Source organism: Bombina bombina, chromosome 12, assembly GCF_027579735.1.
Source record: "Bombina bombina isolate aBomBom1 chromosome 12, aBomBom1.pri, whole genome shotgun sequence".
Classification (NCBI taxonomy): Eukaryota; Metazoa; Chordata; class Amphibia; order Anura; family Bombinatoridae; genus Bombina; species Bombina bombina.
The window spans coordinates 119,367,216-119,382,801 of NC_069510.1; the positions used below are offsets into that span (position 1 = coordinate 119,367,216).

The window sequence follows — 15,586 nt, forward strand, 5'->3', positions numbered from 1 at the left end:
TTGTTTGCATAATACTGCTATTTTAGCTGTAATATTTAGTGAATTCAGTTGTTTAACTTGCATATAAGTAATCTAAAAAGATCTGTGCAGTATATAGTCTACTTGTGTGTAAGTAATCTAAACGGAGCTGTACAGTATATAGTCTGTTTACTTGTGTGTAAATAATATAAACAGATCTGAACAGTATATAGTCTGCTTACTTGTTTGTAAGTAATCTAAACAGACCTGTGCAGTATGTAGTCTGCTGTTTACGTGTGTGAGTAAGTAATCTAAACAGATCTGTGCAGTGTATATAGTCTGCTGTTTACTTGTGTGTAAGTAATCTAAACAGATCTGTGCAGTATATAGTCTGCTGTTTACATGTGTGTGTAAGTAATCTAAACAGATCTGTGCAGTATGTAGTCTACTTGTGTGTAAGTAATCTAAACGGAGCTGTACAGTATATAGTCTGTTTACTTGTGTGTAAATAATATAAACAGATCTGAACAGTATATAGTCTGCTTACTTGTTTGTAAGTAATCTAAACAGACCTGTGCAGTATGTAGTCTGCTGTTTACGTGTGTGAGTAAGTAATCTAAACAGATCTGTGCAGTATGTAGTCTGTTGTTTACTTGTGTGCAAGTAATCTAAAGAGATCTCTGCAGTATATAGTCTGTTTACTTGTATGTAAGTAATCTAAACAGATCTGTGCAGTATGTAGTCTGTTGTTTACTTGTGTGTAAGTAATCTAAAGAGATTTCTGCAGTATATAGTCTGTTTACTTGTGTGTAAGTAATCTAAACAGATCTGTGCAGTATATAGTCTGCTGTTTACGTGTGTGAGTAAGTAATCTAAACAGATCTGTGCATTATATAGTCTGTTTACTTGTGTGTAAGTAATCTAAACAGATCTGTGCAGTATTATTACAATGTTATTAAAAAATAAGCAAAACGAAATATCTTGTGTACAATGTCCCTTTAAAAGCAGGGATATCAAGCTGAATGTATCTGGGGGCCACTGGCCAAGTGTTCTTCTCCCATGGAGGCTGCTCGAACTGAGTATGTGCTCCGGAACTGGATATACTAAGAACTGGAAGGGACATTTACCCAAGTATTAGTGCATGGTGGGAGTTGTACCCCGCAATAGCCATACACCCTTGTCTATATTTATCTTGTGAGTGCCAAGTGTAGTTCTCTGGAACTGTATAACAATGTAAAAAGGGACATTTATCCAAGCAGTGCATGGTGGTTGTCTGCACTGGACACTTGTCTATATATATTTATCTTGTGAGTGCCTAAATAGAATATCAACTAGTTACCTCTTAGAAGCCTATAAAAAAAACTGACAATCCAATAACCTATTAAACAAGGAAGGGCCAGATGAAGCTATCTTGAGGTCCGCATATGGCCCTGGGGCCAGTACTTTGAGACCACTGTTCTAAAGAGATCAAAGATGTAATAATACATCCTATTACGCTATCATATGATGCCCCAGTATCTTTATATTTTCTAAACAAATTTCATTTGGTTAAGGCCTTTCGTTTCCCTAGATATCTTTCAACTAATGTTAAGTTTAAATTTTTTTTAAAGTAAAAATAGAAAGATTATGACTGGTACATTATGGCGTACATGGAGAAAATATATCTATTTTGTGAAGCATTTAAATCTGGGAGGTGAGAGATTATATCTTATATGGTACAGAGTAATAATAAGTAAAGTGCTTGTGACTTACAGCGCCCTAATCAATTAATTAACTCTTTTATGATAATTATCTGAATGAGCCATCTAAAAAAAAGATTGTGAAAATTATAATTTAATTAAAGATAAAAGGGATGCATTCTTAATTCAGAAAACAGAGGATAATCTTAGTTTTAAAAGTAATTCTTATAGATATGAAAATAAATCTAGTATTTTTTGTCTAACCTGGTTAACTTTCAACAAAGGAAAAACTGTTCATAAGGTTAAAGATAATAGTAGAATGTACAACAAGCAAGAGGAAGTCAGAGAGAAATTAGTTAAGTATTTTAGTGAATTTTATGTTTCTAGGCAGATGTATTAAACGACAAAAAATATCTGGCGCCATATAAACATCATTCAAATTACATCTTAAATCTTATCCAACTTAAATAGATTTACTAAGACTGTCTTTAAATCTCCATTTAATAAAACACCTCGGCCAGATCTTCTCCCCATGAATTTTGTAAACTATTAGTGCAAGAAATGACTCCGGTTTTTACTAAATTATATAATACCTATTTCTTAGGACAACTTCAACTCAAAGAAAACAATTTTTTCTGATTCTATTATCTCCCTCATTCCTAAACTAGGAAAAGAAGAATCCGACCCATCTTCGTATAGAGCGATCTCACTATTAAACTCTTGACTATAAGAGATTATATTACATATATTTTAGTGAAATCTTTAGGAGGAGTATTACCTGAGTTGATTTATACAGATCAAGTGGAAATCATAAAGGGGAGAACTTCTTTCTTAAACATAATGAAGGTAATAAATATTGTATCTCGTTACTGGTATTTGAACAGAAAGGGTCCCAGACAAAATATAGACGCAGCTTTATACAGTTGCACCATGGTATAATGTTTTGGGTTAGATTTAGAAACCCACTATCATCTGCAAAATTTAGTACAAAAATGAAATCGGATGTCTCTGCAAAATCAGCTAACAGTTGAGAGGTTTAAAAGCAGCCACATTATCAGTTAGCATGTCAAAAATATAAATATATAGACATATAATTTTGTAAAAAAAAAAATGTAGGCGCATATTTTTGATTATTTTTATGATTGCCCAAGAATTAAATGGTGAAAAAAACCTATGAACATAAATCTGATATTATCTAAAAATAATATATTTCTGGTTGACGGAAAACAGTATGGTGCATTAACCAGATTTATTAATATTGTGATTCTAGCCGGCAGATTGCTTGTTCTTGAGCTATAGAAATGTAAATTACCTCCTACAGTTAAATATTTACTTGTAAAGTTACCTACTCAAGTGAATATATAACAATATGATGTACAAATTGCCTCTGACTATAGTATTAAAAGTTTTTGGTAAATGGAGAAGATACTTTGAGTCACAATCCATTTAAAGGGTTTGAATGTATTGTTAATGAACAGTTAAAGGGAAACTTTGTATGACCTAATTAACTTAGACAACTATCTAGAGCAGTGGTCTCAAATTACAGGCCCTGGGGCCATATGCGGCCCCCAAAATAGTTTCCTGCGGCCCTCCCTTGTTTAAGTTAAACCATTAATTTGGGCTGTCAATTTTTTTTTTTAGGGTTTTGAGAGGTGTAACTAGTTGATGTTATATATAGGCACTCAAAAGATAAATATAAAGACAAGAGTCTAGTGTAGACTCCCACCATGCACTGCTTGGATAAATGTCACTTTTGAAATTGTTATACAGTTCCAGAATGATCACTTCACTTGGCATTCACAAGATAAATATAGACAACAGTGTATGTCTGTTGTGGACTACAACTCCCACCATGCACTACTACTTGGGTAAATGTCACTTCCAGTTCCTAGTGTATATATAGCACTTTTCAGTTCAAGCGGCCCCCATGTACGCAGGACACTTGGCCAATGGCCCCCAGATACATTGGGTTTGATACCCCTGATCTAGAGGAAGGTGTAGAGATTTTAAGAAAAAAAGTAAAGGAATTATCTTTTATTTATTTATTTTATATATAAAATTTGTTGTCTTGATGGAAACTAGTTTTAGGTTTTCGCTTTTTATTTAATTGAACCATTGACGTTTGGATAAAATTATTCCTAATGTTTCTGATTTCTGTCATCCCAAATATGTTTGATTTATTTGTGTATAAATAAAAAATAAATAAAAGTAATGTGAACAGGTGTGTGCAGCATATGGTTTGCTTTTTCTTTATCATAATAAATGAAATTGGGTTTCCTCAAAGCCCAGTCCTCTGAGAAATCGCTGGATTTTCATTTAAAAAACTTTAATGGTTTGTGACACTATTAGGTTAATTTGCAAAGCATTGAAATTATTATTTTTTAAACTGACATCCAAATAAAGTGACCTCTTTCCCCAATGTTGTGTGGGAAGCCCGCCAGACAGACAGGGTGAATGTCCCTTACATGTAGGATAGGCATGATGTTCAGGGGTGTCTTGTAGGAGGTGACAAAATAAAATGTGTGTTTTCTTCACCCGAGTGGCTTGCCTACAAGTAAATGATTTAGCATGCTGTATAACAGACCCAGTTCCAGTTTCTCTCATTATATAGACTGCAGTGCCAGCTAATGCTCTGGTTGTTATTATATAGACTGCAGTGCCGGCTAATGCTCTGGTTGTTGTCATTATATAGACTGCAGTGCCAGCTAATGCTCTGGTTATTGTCATTATATAGACTGCAGTGCCGGCTAATGCTCCAGTTATTGGCATTATATAGACTGCAGTGCCAGCTAATGCTCCTGTTATTGTCATTATATAGACTGCAGTGCCAGCTAATGCTCTGGTTGTTGTCATTATATAGACTGCAGTGCCAGCTAATGCTCTGGTTGTTGTCATTATATAGACTGCAGTGCCAGCTAATGCTCTGGTTGTTGTCATTATATAGACTGCAGTGCCAGCTAATGCTCCAGTTATTGGCATTATATAGACTGCAGTGCCAGCTAATGCTCTGGTTGTTGTCATTATATAGACTGCAGTGCCAGCTAATGCTCTGGTTGTTGTCATTATATAGACTGCAGTGCCAGCTAATGCTCTGGTTGTTGTCATTATATGGACTGCAGTGCCAGCTAATGCTCTGGTTGTTGTCATTATATAGACTGCAGTGCCAGCTAATGCTCTGGTTGTTGTCATTATATAGACTGCAGTGCCGGCTAATGCTCCAGTTATTGGCATTATATAGACTGCAGTGCCAGCTAATGCTCCTGTTATTGTCATTATATAGACTGCAGTGCCAGCTAATGCTCTGGTTGTTGTCATTATATAGACTGCAGTGCCAGCTAATGCTCTGGTTGTTATTATATAGACTGCAGTGCCGGCTAATGCTCTGGTTGTTGTCATTATATAGACTGCAGTGCCAGCTAATGCTCTGGTTATTGTCATTATATAGACTGCAGTGCCGGCTAATGCTCCAGTTATTGGCATTATATAGACTGCAGTGCCAGCTAATGCTCCTGTTATTGTCATTATATAGACTGCAGTGCCAGCTAATGCTCTGGTTGTTGTCATTATATAGACTGCAGTGCCAGCTAATGCTCTGGTTATTGTCATTATATAGACTGCAGTGCCAGGTAATGCTCTGGTTGTTGTCATTATATAGACTGCAGTGCCGGCTAATGCTCTGGTTATTGTCATTATATAGACTGCAGTGCCAGCTAATGCTCTGGTTGTTGTCATTATATAGACTGCAGTGCCAGCTAATGCTCTGGTTGTTGTCATTATATAGACTGCAGTGCCGGCTAATGCTCTGGTTATTGTCATTATATAGACTGCAGTGCCAGCTAATGCTCTGGTTGTTGTCATTATATAGACTGCAGTGCCAGCTAATGCTCTGGTGGTTGTCATTATATAGACTGCAGTGCCGGCTAATGCTCCAGTTATTGGCATTATATAGACTGCAGTGCCAGCTAATGCTCTGGTTGTTGTCATTATATAGATTGCAGTGCCAGCTAATGCTCTGGTTATTGTCATTATATAGACTGCAGTGCCAGCTAATGCTCTGGTTATTGTCATTATATAGACTGCAGTGCCAGCTAATGCTCTGGTTATTGTCATTATATAGACTGCAGTGCCAGCTAATGCTCTGGTTGTTGTCATTATATAGACTGCAGTGCCAGCTAATGCTCTGGTTGTTGTCATTATATAGACTGCAGTGCCAGCTAATGCTCTGGTTGTTGTCATTATATAGACTGCAGTGCCAGCTAATGCTCTGGTTGTTGTCATTATATAGACTGCAGTGCCAGCTAATGCTCCAGTTATTGGCATTTTCTTCTGTTATGTGTGATCAGTCCACGGGTCATCATTACTTCTGGGATATTATCTGCTCCCCTACAGGAAGTGCAAGAGGATTCACCCAGCAGAGTTGCTATATAGCTCCTCCCCTCTATGTCACCTCCAGTCATTCTCTTGCACCCAAAGACTAGATAGGAGGTGTGAGAGGACTATGGTGATTATACTTAGTTTTTAGAACTTCAATCAAAAGTTTGTTATTTTACAATAGCACCGGAGCGTGTTATTACCCCTCTGGCAGAGTTTGAAGAAGAATCTACCAGAGTTTTTCTTATGATTTTAACCGGAGTAGTTAAGATCATATTGCTGTTTCTCGGCCATCTGAGGGAGGTAAAAACTTCAGATCAGGGGACAGCGGGCAGTTGAATCTGCATTGAGGTATGTAGCAGTTTTTATTTTCTGAATGGAATTGATGAAAAAATCCTGCCATACCGTTATAATGAACATGTATGTATACTCTACACTTTAGTATTCTGGGGATGGTATTTCACCGGAATTACTCTGTAAAAGTACATTAAACCTTTTATTAGGTATTTTTCATGTTAAACGTTTTTGCTGGAATGTAGAATCGTTTGCATTATTGAGGTACTGAGTGAATAAGTATTTGGGCATTATTTTTCCACTTGGCAGTTTGCTTGTGTTAATTATGACAGTTTCGTTTCTCTCTCACTGCTGTGTGTGAGAGGGAGGGGCCGTTTTTGGCGCTCTTTGCTACGCATCAAAAATTTCCAGTCAGTTTTTCTGCATGATCCGGTTCATCTCTAACAGAACTCAGGGGTCTTCAAACTTCTTTGAAGGGAAGTAGATTCTCTCAGCAGAGCTGTGAGACTTATATAGTGACTGTGATTTAAAACGTTGCTCTGTAATTTTTATGTTTAAAATTTAATTAGTGTTATTTTACTAATGGGAACAAACCTTTGCTAAAAAGTTGTGTTGTTTGTTAAGAGTGATGCTATAACTGTTTTTCAGTTCATTATTTCATCTGTCATTTACTCGTTTAGTGCTTCTTGAGGCACAGTACATTTTTATTAAATAACATCGTAACCGAGTTGCATGTTTATTGCCAGTGTGTTAAACATGTCTGATTCAGAGGAAGATACCTGTGTCATTTGTTCCAATGCCAAGGTGGAGCCCAATAGAAATTTATGTACTAACTGTATTGATGCTACCTTAAATAAAAGCCAATCTGTACAAATTGAACAAATTTCACCAAATAGCGAGGGGAGAGTTATGCCGACTAACTCGCCTCACGTGTCAGTACCTGCATCTCCCGCCCGGGAGGTGCGTGATATTATGGCGCCTAGTACATCTGGGCAGCCATTACAGATAACATTACAAGATATGGCTACTGTTATGACCGAAGTTTTGGCTAAATTACCAGAACTAAGAGGCAAGCGTGATCACTCTGGGGTGAGAACAGAGTGCGCTGATAATTCTAGGGCCATGTCTGATACTGCGTCACAGCTTGCAGAGCATGAGGACGGAGAGCTTCATTCTGTGGGTGACGGTTCTGATCCAAACAGATTGGATTCAGATATTTCAAATTTTAAATTTAAATTGGAAAACCTCCGTGTATTACTAGGGGAGGTCTTAGCAGCTCTCAACGATTGTAACGCTGTTGCAATACCAGAGAAAATGTGTAGGTTGGATACATACTTTGCGGTACCGGCGAGTACTGACGTTTTTCCTATACCTAAGAGATTAACTGAAATTGTTACTAAGGAGTGGGATAGACCCGGTGTGCCGTTCTCACCCCCTCCAATATTTAGAAAGATGTTTCCAATAGACGCCACCACACGGGACTTATGGCAAACGGTCCCTAAGGTGGAGGGAGCAGTTTCTACTTTAGCTAAGCGTACCACTATCCCGGTGGAGGATAGCTGTGCCTTTTCAGATCCTATGGATAAAAAATTAGAGGGTTACCTTAAGAAAATGTTTGTTCAATAAGGTTTTATATTACAACCCCTTGCATGCATCGCGCCGATCACGGCTGCGGCAGCATTTTGGATTGAATCTCTGGAAGAGAACCTTAGTTCAGCTACGCTGGACGACATTACGGACAGGCTTAAAGTCCTTAAACTAGCTAATTCATTCATTTCGGAGGCCGTAGTACATTTAACCAAACTTACGGCTAAGAATTCAGGATTCGCCATTCAGGCACGCAGGGCGCTGTGGCTAAAATCCTGGTCGGCTGATGTAACTTCTAAGTCCAAATTACTTAATATACCTTTCAAGGGGCAAACTTTATTTGGGCCCGGTTTGAAAGAAATTATTGCTGACATTACAGGAGGTAAGGGCCACGCTCTACCTCAAGACAAAGCCAAAGCTAAGGCTAGACAGTCTAATTTTCGTCCCTTTCGGAATTTCAAAGCAGGAGCAGCGCCAACTTCCACTGCACCAAAACAGGGAGGAACTGTTGCTCGTTACAGACAAGGCTGGAAGCCTAACCAGTCCTGGAACAAGGGCAAGCAGACCAGTAAACCTGCTGCTGCCCCAAAGACAGCATGAACCGAGGGCCCCCGATCCGGGACCGGATCTAGTGGGGGGCAGACTCTCTCTCTTCGCCCAGGCTTGGGCAAGAGATGTCCAGGATCCCTGGGCGCTAGAGATCATATCTCAGGGATACCTTCTAGACTTCAAATTCTCTCCCCCAAGAGGGAGATTTCATCTGTCAAGGTTGTCAACAAACCAAATAAAGAAGGACGCGTTTCTACGCTGTGTACAAGATCTATTATTAATGGGAGTGATCCATCCGGTTCCGCGGTCGGAACAAGGACAAGGGTTTTACTCAAACCTGTTTGTGGTTCCCAAAAAAGAGGGAACTTTCAGGCCAATCTTGGATTTAAAGATCCTAAACAAATTCCTAAGAGTTCCATCGTTCAAAATGGAAACTATTCGGACAATCTTACCCATGATCCAAGAGGGTCAGTACATGACCACAGTGGATTTAAAGGATGCTTACCTTCACATACCGATTCACAAGGATCATTACCGGTATCTAAGGTTTGCCTTCTTAAACAGGCATTACCAGTTTGTAGCCCTTCCATTCGGATTGGCTACGGCTCCAAGAATCTTTACAAAGGTTCTGGGTGCCCTTCTGGCGGTACTAAGACCGCGAGGAATTTCGGTAGCTCCGTACCTAGACGACATTCTGATACAAGCTTCAAGCTTTCAAACTGCCAAGTCTCATACAGAGTTAGTTCTGGCATTTCTAAGGTCGCATGGATGGAAAGTGAACGAAAAGAAGAGTTCTCTCTTTCCTCTCACAAGAGTTCCATTCTTGGGGACTCTTATAGATTCTGTAGAAATGAAGATTTATCTGACAGAAGACAGATTAACAAAGCTTCTAAATGCATGCCGTGTCCTTCATTCCATTCAACTCCCGTCAGTAGCTCAATGCATGGAGGTGATCGGCTTAATGGTAGCAGCAATGGACATAGTTCCCTTTGCACGCCTACATCTCAGACCGCTGCAATTGTGCATGCTGAGTCAGTGGAATGGGGATTACTCAGATTTGTCCCCCACTCTGAATCTGGATCAAGAGACCAGAAACTCTCTTCTATGGTGGCTTTCTCGGCCACATCTGTCCAGGGGGATGCCGTTCAGCAGGCCGGACTGGACAATTGTAACAACAGACGCCAGCCTTCTAGGTTGGGGCGCTGTCTGGAATTCTCTGAAGGCTCAGGGACAATGGAGTCAGGAGGAAAGTCTCCTGCCAATAAACATTCTGGAATTGAGAGCAGTTCTCAATGCCCTTCTAGCTTGGCCCCAGTTAAAGACTCGGGGGTTCATCAGGTTTCAGTCGGACAACATCACGACTGTAGCTTACATCAACCATCAAGGAGGGACAAGAAGCTCCCTAGCAATGATAGAAGTATCAAAGATAATTCGCTGGGCAGAGTCTCACTCTTGCCACCTGTCAGCAATCCACATCCCGGGAGTGGAGAACTGGGAGGCGGATTTCTTGAGTCGCCAGACTCTTCATCCGGGGGAGTGGGAACTTCATCCGGAGGTCTTTGCCCAAATACTTCGACGTTGGGGCAAACCAGAGATAGATCTCATGGCGTCTCGCCAGAACGCCAAACTTCCTCGCTACGGATCCAGATCCAGGGATCCGGGAGCGGTTCTGATAGATGCTTTGACAGCACCTTGGAACTTCAGGATGGCTTATGTGTTTCCACCCTTCCCACTGCTTCCTCGATTGATTGCCAAAATCAAACAGGAGAGAGCATCAGTGATTCTAATAGCGCCTGCATGGCCACGCAGGACTTGGTATGCAGATCTAGTGGACATGTCATCCTGTCCGCCTTGGTCTCTACCTCTAAGACAGGACCTTCTGATTCAGGGTCCATTCAAACATCAAAGTCTAACTTCTCTGAAGCTGACTGCTTGGAAATTGAACGCTTGATTTTATCAAAACGTGGTTTTTCTGAGTCGGTTATTGATACCCTGATACAGGCTAGGAAGCCTGTTACCAGAAAGATTTACCATAAAATATGGCGTAAATACCTATACTGGTGTGAATCCAAAGATTACTCCTGGAGTAAAGTTAGGATTCCTAGGATATTGTCTTTTCTACAAGAAGGTTTAGAAAAGGGTTTATCGGCTAGCTCATTAAAGGGACAGATCTCAGCTCTGTCCATCTTGTTACACAGGCGTCTGTCAGAAAATTCAGACATCCAGGCCTTTTGTCAGGCTTTAGCTAGGATCAAGCCTGTGTTTAAAGCTGTTGCTCCGCCATGGAGTTTAAACTTAGTTCTTAACGTTTTACAGGGTGTTCCGTTTGAACCCCTTCATTCCATTGATATAAAATTGTTATCTTGGAAAGTTCTCTTTTTAATGGCTATTTCCTCGGCTCGAAGAGTCTCTGAGTTATCAGCCCTACATTGTGATTCTCCTTATCTGATCTTTCACTCAGACAAGGTAGTTCTGCGTACTAAACCTGGGTTCTTACCTAAGGTAGTCACTAACAGGAATATCAATCAAGAGATTGTTGTTCCATCCTTGTGTCCAAATCCTTCTTCAAAGAAGGAACGTCTTCTACACAATCTGGATGTAGTTCGTGCCCTCAAGTTCTATTTGCAGGCAACTAAAGATTTTCGCCAAACTTCTTCCCTGTTTGTCGTTTATTCTGGACAGAGGAGAGGTCAAAAAGCTTCTGCTACCTCTCTCTCTTTTTGGCTTCGTAGCATAATACGTTTAGCCTATGAGACTGCTGGACAGCAGCCTCCTGAAAGAATTACAGCTCATTCCACTAGAGCTGTGGCTTCCACTTGGGCCTTTAAGAATGAGGCCTCTGTTGAACAGATTTGCAAGGCTGCAACTTGGTCTTCGCTTCATACTTTTTCCAAATTTTACAAATTTGACACTTTTGCTTCTTCGGAGGCTATTTTTGGGAGAAAGGTTCTTCAGGCAGTGGTTCCTTCTGTATAATGAGCCTGCCTATCCCTCCCGTCATCCGTGTACTTTTGCTTTGGTATTGGTATCCCAGAAGTAATGATGACCCGTGGACTGATCACACATAACAGAAGAAAACATAATTTATGCTTACCTGATAAATTCCTTTCTTCTGTTGTGTGATCAGTCCACGGCCCGCCCTGTTTTTTAAGGCAGGTACATATTTTTTAAATTATAATTCAGTCACCACTACACCCTTGGTTTCTCCTTTCTCGTTGGTCTTTGGTCGAATGACTGGAGGTGACGTAGAGGGGAGGAGCTATATAGCAACTCTGCTGGGTGAATCCTCTTGCACTTCCTGTAGGGGAGCAGATAATATCCCAGAAGTAATGATGACCCGTGGACTGATCACACAACAGAAGAAAGGAATTTATCAGGTAAGCATAAATTATGTTATATAGACTGCAGTGCCAGCTAATGCTCTGGTTGTTGGCATTATATAGACTGCAGTGCCAGCTAATTCTCTGGTTGTTGTCATTATATAGACTGCAGTGCCAGCTAATGCTCTGGTTGTTGTCATTATATAGACTGCAGTGCCAGCTAATGCTCTGGTTGTTGTCATTATATGGACTGCAGTGCCAGCTAATGCTCTGGTTGTTGTCATTATATAGACTGCAGTGCCAGCTAATGCTCTGGTTATTGTCATTATGTAGACTGCAGTGCCAGCTAATGCTCTGGTTGTTGGCATTATATAGACTGCAGTGCCAGCTAATGCTCTGGTTGTTGTCATTATATGGACTGCAGTGCCAGCTAATGCTCTGGTTATTGTCATTATATAGACTGCAGTGCCAGCTAATGCTCTGTTTTTTGTCATTATATAGACTGCAGTGCCAGCTAATGCTCTGGTTGTTGTCATTATATAGACTGCAGTGCCAGCTAATGCTCTGTTTTTTGTCATTATATAGACTGCAGTGCCAGCTAATGCTCTGGTTGTTGTCATTATATAGACTGCAGTGCCAGCTAATGCTCCTGTTATTGGCATTATATTGCAAGTAAAGAAAGGATGGCTGATCTGGATAAGATGCTTCAAAAAGGCTTGTTTATTCAGTGGTATTCAAAACAACAAGTGGTATGTCCTGTTCAAGGAAAGGTCTGACACGTTTCGCACATGCGCTTTATCAGAGGCTATGTCATTATAGAGACTGCAGTGCCAGCTTATGCTTTTTTTTTTTGTCGTTATATAGACTGCATTGCCGGCTAGTGCTCCAGTTATTGTCATTATATAGACTGCAGTGCCAGCTAATGCTCCTGTTATTGTCATTTATATAGACTGCAGTGCCAGCTAATGCTCTGGTTGTTGTCATTATATAGACTGCAGTGCCAGCTAATGCTCTGGTTGTTGTCATTATATAGACTGCAGTGCCAGCTAATGTGCCGGTTATTGTCATTATATAGACTGCAGTGCCAGCTAATGCTCCGGTTATTGTCATTATATAGACTGCAGTGCCAGCTAATTCTCCGGTTATTATCATTGTATAGACTGCAGTGCCAGCTAATGCGCCGGTTATTGTCATTATATAGACTGCAGTGTCGGCTAATGCTCTGGTGGTTGTCATTATATAGACTGCAGTGCCAGCTAATGCTCCGGTGGTTGTCATTATATAGACTGCAGTGTCGGCTAATGCTCTGGTTGTTGTCATTATATGGACTGCAGTGCCAGCTAATGCTCTGATTATTGTCATTATATGGACTGCAGTGCCAGCTAATGCTCCAGTTATTGTCATTATATAGACTGCAGTGCCGGCTAATGCTCTGGTTGTTATTATATAGACTGCAGTGCCAGCTAATACTCTGGTTATTGTCATTATATGGACTGCAGTGCCAGCTAATGCTCTGGTTATTGTCATTATATAGACTGCAGTGCCAGCTAATGCTCTGGTTATTGTCATTATATAGACTGCAGTGCCAGCTAATGCTCTGGTTATTGTCATTATGTAGACTGCAGTGCCAGCTAATGCTCTGGTTATTGTCATTATATAGACTGCAGTGCCAGCTAATGCTCCTGTTATTGTCATTATATAGACTGCAGTGCCAGCTAATGCTCTGGTTATTGTCATTATATAGACTGCAGTGCTAGCTAATGCTCTGGTTATTGTCATTATATGGACTGCAGTGCCAGCTAATGCTCTGATTATTGTCATTATATAGACTGCAGTGCCAGCTAATGCTCCTGTTATTGTCATTATATAGACTGCAGTGCCAGCTAATGCTCCTTTTATTGTCATTATATGGACTGCAGTGCCAGCTAATGCTCTGGTTATTGTCATTATATAGACTGCAGTGCCAATTAATGCTCCTGTTTTTGTCATTATATTGCAAGTAAAGAAAGGATGGCTGGTTTGGAAAAGATGCTTTAAAAAGGCCCGTTTATTCAGTGGTATTCAAAACAACAAGTGGTATGTCCTGTGCAAGGAAAGGTCTGACAAGTTTTGCACATGCGCTTTATCAGAGGCTATGTCATTATAGAGACTGCAGTGCCAGCTAATTCTCCGGTTATTATCATTATATATAGACTGCAGTGCCAGCTAATGCTCTGGTTGTTTTCATTATATAGACTGCAGTGCCAGCTAATTCTCCGGTTATTATCATATATAGACTGCAGTGCCAGCTAATGCTCTGGTTATTTTCATTATATAGACTGCAGTGCCAGCTAATGCTCCTTTTATTGGCATTATATAGACTGCAGTGCCGGCTAATGCTCTGGTTATTGGCATTATATAGACTGCAGTGCCGGCTAATGCTCTGGTTATTGGCATTATATAGACTGCAGTGCCGGCTAATGCTCTGGTGGTTGTCATTATATAGACTGCAGTGACAGCTAATGCTCCTGTTATTGGTATTATATAGATTGCAGTGCAAGCTAATGCTCCTGTTATTGTCATTATATAGACTGCAGTGCCGGCTAATGCTCTGGTGGTTGTCATTATATAGACTGCAGTGCCGGCTAATGCTCTGGTTATTGTCATTATATAGACTGCAGTGACAGCTAATGCTCCGGTTATTGGCATTATATAGACTACAGTGCAAGCTAATGCTCCGGTTATTGTCATTATATAGACTGCAGTGCCGGCTAATACTCCTGTTATTGTCATTATATAGACTGCAGTGCCGGCTAATACTCCTGTTATTGTCATTATATAGACTGCAGTGCCAGCTAATGCTCTGGTTATTGTCATTTATATAGACTGCAATGCCAGCTAATGCTCCTGTTATTGGCATTATATAGACTGCAGTGCCAGCTAATGTGCCGGTTATTTACATTATATAGACTGCAGTGTTGCCTAATGCTCCGGTTATTGTCATTATATAGACTGCAGTGCCAGCTAATGCTCTGGTGGTTGTCATTATATAGACTGCAGTGCCAGCTAATGCTCTGGTGGTTGTCATTATATAGACTGCAGTGCCAGCTAATGCTCTGGTGGTTGTCATTATATAGACTGCAGTGACAGCTAATGCTCTGGTTATTATCATTATATAGGCTGCAGTGCCTTCTAATGCTCTGGTTGTTGTCTTTATATAGACTGCAGTGCCGGCTAATGCTCTGGTGGTTGTCATTTATATAGACTGCAGTGCCAGCTAATGCTCTGGTGGTTGTCATTATATAGACTGCAGTGACAGCTAATGCTCTGGTTATTATCATTATATAGGCTGCAGTGCCGTCTAATGCTCTGGTTGTTGTCTTTATATAGACTGCAGTGCCGGCTAATGCTCTGGTTGTTGTCTTTATATAGACTGCAGTGCCGGCTAATGCTCTGGTTATTGTCATTATATAGGCTGCAGTGCCGGCTAATGCTCTGGTTGTTGTAATTATATAGACTGCAGTGCCGGCTAATGCTCTGGTGGTTGTCTTTATATAGACTGCAGTGCCGGCTAATGCTCTGGTGGTTGTCATTATATAGACTGCAGTGCCGGCTAATGCTCTGGTGGTTGTCATTATATAGACTGCAGTGCCGGCTAATGCTCTGGTGGTTGTCATTATATAGACAAGTAAGCATGGGACAAGCGATGTGCAGTCCCCTTAAGTTCCTCCTAACCAAACTCATCAAAACATGTCTTCATGGACCTCATTTTGTGCATAGGGGCACACTCATGCTGGTTCAGGAAAGGGACTTTCCCAAACTGTTTTCATAAAGCTGATGGTCTAAAAT

General features: G+C 40.5%; 1 protein-coding gene across 1 annotated transcript in view; it reads left to right on the forward strand.

Moving 5' to 3' along the window:
• The window catches only part of GOLGA2 (golgin A2), a 290,650-nt gene that overhangs the window by 52,447 nt on the left and 222,617 nt on the right, over positions 1 to 15,586 (forward strand). The gene's annotated exons all lie outside the window — the stretch shown is intronic.